This window comes from Chenopodium album, chromosome 11, assembly GCF_948465745.1.
Source record: "Chenopodium album chromosome 11, dcCheAlbu1.1, whole genome shotgun sequence".
In the NCBI taxonomy this organism is placed as follows: domain Eukaryota; kingdom Viridiplantae; phylum Streptophyta; class Magnoliopsida; order Caryophyllales; family Amaranthaceae; genus Chenopodium; species Chenopodium album.
The window spans coordinates 14,145,785-14,152,615 of NC_137844.1; positions in this window are offsets into that span (position 1 = coordinate 14,145,785).

Sequence of the window (6,831 nt, forward strand, 5' to 3'; positions counted from 1 at the left end):
GCTTATGTTTATGAGACATGTTTTGGTGAATTGATTATGTTTGTATGGAATTATGGATGCAAGCATGTTGAATTATATTGGATTAATTGTTTGTATGGAATGTTGATACAAGCATGTTTTTATTGGGTTGGTTTATTAACCATATTTTGATTATTGAAGGATTGGAATTAAATTGTTTAAGTGGAATGAATTTATTAATTATTCCACAAGGTTATTATTATTTTATTTATTACTCAAGCATGACTTGTTAGTATGTTGAGTAAAAGTGGATTAAGCCGAAATGGCTAGGTGGGTTGACTATGTCCAACAATTTTGGATAATATGGAAGTTTAAAGGAATTAAAGGTCAATTTGTAATGTAATCACCATTGTCCTAAATAAGATTAAAAGTGAATTGATGTATGATTGTTATGAATGGTCTAATTGAATGAGTCGGCTATTAATTAAAATTGTAATCACGTAAAGTGAAACAAGGATGAGCAATAAAACTCTGAAAAGTGTGCACTTCTAGAGTATTGACAATTATGGGTTGGGGTACACGGTGGTAGCCCGTGGCTTTCCGAGGCTTGTTTGATCAACATGTCCTCTTCTCTTTTGGTATTTACATTTTTGTTTTATAATGAAAGTTAGATGGGATCCTAGACTAACTTTGTGAGAATGGAGTCGCGCCCATTCTTGCATTGCGCTAAACTTTTATTTTAAATGGTCATTTGGGACCAAAATGATTTGGTGGGTTGGGAAACCTTGTCTATTGCTTACTCCAAATTAAATTAATCAAATTAAATATAAAGAATCAAGTGTTTGGAATTGGTTAGTAAGTATGTAGAGTCAATTGAATTATCTAAGTGTGGAGTCTTGATTAATGAATTCGTGTTGTATGTTTATTTACTTTAATTAATTGAGCATGCTAGGTTTTGTACGATGTAGCTTGTATGTACTCAGCTTTGTTGATTGCGTGCTTTTGTGTGTGTTACTTTTGGTCATGGCCTTCGCCTTTCAATGACCCTGTGATGATCCAATTATTACACTTGTATTATTGGGGAGCAGTATTGCACAGGTTAGCTTGATGATGTGAAGTTCGAGGATTTGACATACGTATTGTCAAGGGATTGGTGTGATTGAGAGTATTCGTTCTTTGTGTTGAACTTATTTATGTTTTACTATTTTAATTATGTTTTGGGATTTTGAATATTGGTTTGGTTTTAATAAGGGCCTTTATGGTTCCAATTTGTAAGCTTTGACTTATTGGTTTCCTAAATTATATTATTTAAGTTTTAAGTTCGATTTTCCGCTGCGATACTTTGATAAAGCCTTAACGTTTTAACGCGTGGCGGTAACATGCCAATGGTTCTCCTCTATATAATTATTGGGGTGTTACAGCCGGGGACTAACGGTTTCATTCTAGTTATTTGTGATTCGTTTTTGCTAAGCATATATTTTGTTGCTTCGGCTATTGTTTCTTGTGTCTTTGATCTCCCGTTTTAGTTTCTTTGTTGCATGCAAACTTGAAGTTCAGGTTCAGATGATTTAACACATTTTGATTCTAAGATCAAATCTATTGCAAGAAGACGAAGAGGTAGAAGGAGGAAAAATCAAAATATAAGAAACATGGTAGATCCGGGAACAAAATCTCTTTTGGAGTATGGTATTCCGGATACAACAATCGGATTCCTCTCCATTATTGTTAGACCACCTGTCACTGCTCAGATTTTTGAGTTGAAGTCCCAATTCATACAGTTCATCTCCAATGATTCTTTTGTGGGCTCCCCGAATGATTGCCCTGTGACTCACACTCATTTGGGTCGGTCGGTTTCGGGCAGTTAAACGGTTTCGGTTTGAAATTTGATAGCACTAAGTGGAGTCATAAGAGTATTTAGTTTAGTGGGTTAATCATCGATTAATATCACCAATATGAAAGAAATGTACGTTGGTAATTGTTGCAGATGTTGCAATGGTCTCTGCTGATTATCAATGCGGAAATCCCTGCACAAATTCATCTGAGGAGTGTGATCCACGATGTTGTTGCTTTATACTCCCTCCGTTTTTAAATACTTGCTCCACTTTCCATTATTTTTGGCCGTTTATAAATACTTGCTTCATTTCCTTGTTTAGAAATTTTTTACAATATTTAATTAGTTTCTCTCACGTGGTGGACCCACCATGATTCATATTATATTACTTTCATAATTTCTCTCCTACAATTCTCTCCACTACTTTTCCTATTTACAATTTTTTATTTTCCACCTACCCTACAACCTTCATATTTTATTAATTTATCCAATTTCTCCTAAAACTCCAAACATGAAGAAATGGAGCAAGTATTTAAAAACAGGGGGAGTACATACTGTTATTATCGGGACATGTATTAACGCTTCGTTTGGTTTATGCTAAATGAGATGTAACTTTCTTCTATTTTTATTTATGTTTTTTTTTCTTTTTATTCTACTTCTTGGTTTTTGTCAATGACTATACGGAATAATTTCTTTTGGTTTATGTAAGCGACCCCCACTTATGGGATTAAGGATTTAATTGATTGATTGATTGACTGTACTTAGCGGTGTAAATGAATCAAGCCGGTCAATAACTACTCGGATTCGAGCTCGGTTAAAGCTCGTTCATGTCCGTTTATTTGATAAATGAGTCGAGCTTGAACAAATTTTGAAGCTCGTTTAATAAATGAGCTTGAACACGAACATAGATATGCTCGTTCACATTAGTTCATGAACAACTCGTTTATTTATGTTTGCAAGCTACGCGTTTATTCATATTCATGAACTATTGATTTAATCACAACTATTAATTTAATTCTTAAGTTTTTTAATAATTAAAATTTAATTAATTCTTAGGCTTATAGTTTATTATTAAAATTTAATTAATATGCTAATTTTGAGATTTTCAAATGTCAAAGTACAATGCTCGATTATTAGAGAAATTCATTTATTACTAAGCTCGTTTATCAACTCGTTTAATAAACGAGCCATTTACAAACTGTTTGCGAATATGTAGTGTACTAAATGAACCGAGTTTGAACAGATTTTTGAGCTCGCTTGAAAGATCGGGATCGTGCTCGGACTCGCCTAAGTTAAATAAATTTGAACATAAACAAGCTAGTACTCGGCTCGGCACATTTACACCCCCCTAACTGTACTTTGATAGGCGTGTCGCGTACCTAACAAAAATAACCGAACTAACTCTACTATGTAGTTGAGAAAGTAAGGGTCGGATCCCCAAAAACTAAGGACTAATTAATTAAACTGAATCAAATTGATACTAAGCAAGTAACCAATCAATATCGAGAAATCTATACTAGAACAATTACGAACTATCAAGCAACGAAAATTATAATAATGAATTAATCAAGAACTAAAGACATCTAAGATTAAGTATCCCCACTAATATGAATCAATGCAATAAAACAATCCCTTTCCCTCAATTAAATCAATAAATATTCCACAAGACAGATGCTCCCTAAAACAATACTAAGAGTTTCTTTCGATCAACTAATAGCTTCCCTAAAATACAATCATACCTATTTTCATGGAATCATACATATTAAAGACATTGAGAACGTCATCCTACAAGTCCTAGCAAGATCAATTAGCTACTTTAATGCATAAAAGTTCTTACTTTTAATTAGGGTTCTAAAATCAAATAAGAATCAACTTTCGTTATAAACCTAATCACATTCAATAATACTATTTCTAGTTAATCATTGATAATAAAACCAACCCTAACAAAGAGGAATTATAAATTAATTAAATTTGGAATTGGAAATTAAATAAGACATTAATCGATATTAGGGTTCAACCTAACTCTAGATTATGAAACTACTCACACAAGATGATAGAAATAACAAGACAAATAATTAAAGAAAACATAATAACAATAGAAAATTAAAGAGATTAGAGATGAAAGAGAAATACTTGAAATTGAATTAAGATGAATGCTTCAATGGAGTTCTATGCGTTCTCTCACAAAACAACGTAGAATAGAAAAAGCTATAATAAAAATTAGATGTTTTAAAATAGGGTTAAAACCCCTATTTATACTATCCTAAAAATAAACGTTAAATAATAAAAATAAAAATATCTTCTGCGCACACGTACATGGCCGTGTGTTGATGGGTACACGACTGTGTAGCTAGCCTATACTTGATTTGGCATTTCATCATGTACGTGCACGGTCGTGTAGCTAAGGGGTACATGACCATGTAGGCAGAGTTCATATGGAGATGGCATTACACGACCATGTAGCCTATGGTACATGGTCATGTAGCATGAAAGCGTGGATGGAAAAGTCACACGACCATGTAGTATATGGTACACGACCATGTAGCGTTATCATCATCTAGCACTCCGATACATAACTTCTCATGACTTGCAAATCTTTTTATGAACTTCACCAATCTATCTCAAAATGTTGTAGCATGTTCATCATCACTCCAAATGCTCTACTTCATCCTGAAATCACAACATAACAACCAAACAACCAGAGTAGAAGAAATCGAGTCCAACTTGGATAAAACATACAGAAACACGAATTATATGTTGAAATTATATAGTAAATGCATTCCAAATAGCCCAAAAATAATGGTATAATATCGACTTATCAAACTCCCTCAAGCTAGACCAATGTTTGTCCTCAAGCACTGAAACATAGAACACAAGGAGAGTTAGATAGCCCCTCAAGCAAGAATACATGTGCCAACGAATTAAAACCAAGTGAAAAACAAGAAATTCAAGTCATTGATTATAAAACCACCATAAATGTCATGCACTCGAAAATAACAACCAATCTTCCCACACATCTCCTATAACCAACTCAGTCATATATGAATAGCTTCTCACTTTAGTTGTGCAAAATAAAACAAACAAGCGGCCACTCATGTGTTTACAAGGGTTAGAATAATAAATCACTCATCCTAATTGCAATTATGCACGTCGACTTCATGGAATTATCCTCTTTAAATTTGCTAATAGATTTTCTCTACTTGTAAAAAGATGGTGCAAATACGGAAGTCATGAGATCCTAAATAAAGGGTAGACTTGGTTATATGGGGTTAGACGATGTCATTTGGGAATGTGGTGCTCAAAAATAACAAAAATCCTAATCCCACTACATAGATAAATGTTGGGTTGAAACCAACCATATATCCTCCGCACAACATACAAGCATGTCCTTATTCTCACTTTTCTTCACAAGACAACGTAGATTTCCATGACAAATATTGCCTTTCTTTCTTCTTCATTCACGGATTTCCAACTCGAATTCTCATGTCATTTTCTCATTTTTTTTTCAACTGTTTTTTTTTTCTTTGAAACTTAGAGCATACACAAGCTTATTTTTCTGAATTTTTTCATTTTTGCTCTTTTTTTTCTAACTTCTTTTAATTTTTTCTTTCACTTTTATTTTCCAAACACAACTCAACAGGGCATAAATAATACATTGATTCTCCATCAAATAAACCAACAAAAAGGCTCTAAGGCATAAAATGTAAGACGTCAAAGAAGGGAAATCGTGGCTCAAATTGGTTCATCCTAAGAGTTAATGTAAAATAAAAAGAAAATAGAAAAAGCATCAAACACCTAAGAAGTTTTGGCTCTAATTATCTAAGAGGAACTTCAATCACTTTTTCACATTGCATCATAAGTCTCAAATAATCGCAAAACAAATCCAAGAATCAAATTACAATAAGGAAAATCTAACACACATGAAAAGCATGACTGAAATAAGATGTACCAGTCAACAATGGCTCAAAATTCTCACATAGGTAATCAAGATATCCGTATTGGTCGAGCGGGGAGACCATTCTAGCCACAAACAAGTTCAATCAAGCCAATCAGTGAATGGGTTTTCAAAAACAAGTTTTTCAATTTTTAAAATCACACATATATTACATATCATCATTGAGGCATATTCGTATAAATACGCTAAAAAAAAAACCCCCAAAGTAAAAAGTAATCTCTCCCCGAAGCTAAACTTCACATTGTCCTCTATGTAAACATATATCGAATAAGAACAAGCAAGGGAAAGAGAAAACTAGGCCCTACTGGCAGAGGAGGGATCATACCTAAGGGTAGAGCTGGGACCACCCTCAAAATAACGTCGCATCATATCCCCAAGACACTAAAAAACCAAGAAAAAGAAAATAAAGGGAAAATAAAACAAAAAGGGGAATGAGTTGCCTCCCATTTTAGCGCTTGTTTAAGGTCTTTAGCTCAACCCCCTTTTTAGTAGCTCAACCTGAGTCACCACACGGAGAAGATACTCCGTGGTATTTCTCATTAATATATCCACCTCCAAACAACTCCTTCAAATAAGAGTTCATGTGCTTTGTATCCGAGCTTATTTTGATGTAGTTAAATCCATCATGTGGTTGGATTTTAGTCATTTTTGCTCACAAGATTTCTATTAGAAACACACTTATCAACCAAAGGGTTAGTAGCATCAATTCTCAAACAAGTACCACCATCAAAAGTAAAATTATGGTCATTGAAAAGCTTAAACACAACTTGTTTGTCCTGAGCTCTAATGGTCACTTGTCTTTCAGGAACATCTATTAAAGCTTAACTTGTAGCAAGAAAAGGGCGACCAAATATAAGTGGGATCTTATGGTCTTCTTTCATATCCACTACTACAAAGTCAATGGGAAAGACAAGTTCACCAATTCCAACTAATACATCTTCAAATACACCCTTAGGGAGTCTAACAGTTCTATCAGCCATCTAAAGAGATACGGGGAAAAATTTAAGGTCTATCAAACCTAATTTTTCATACACTGAAGAAGGAATTAAGTTAACACTAGCACCTAGATCACACAAGACCCTATTAA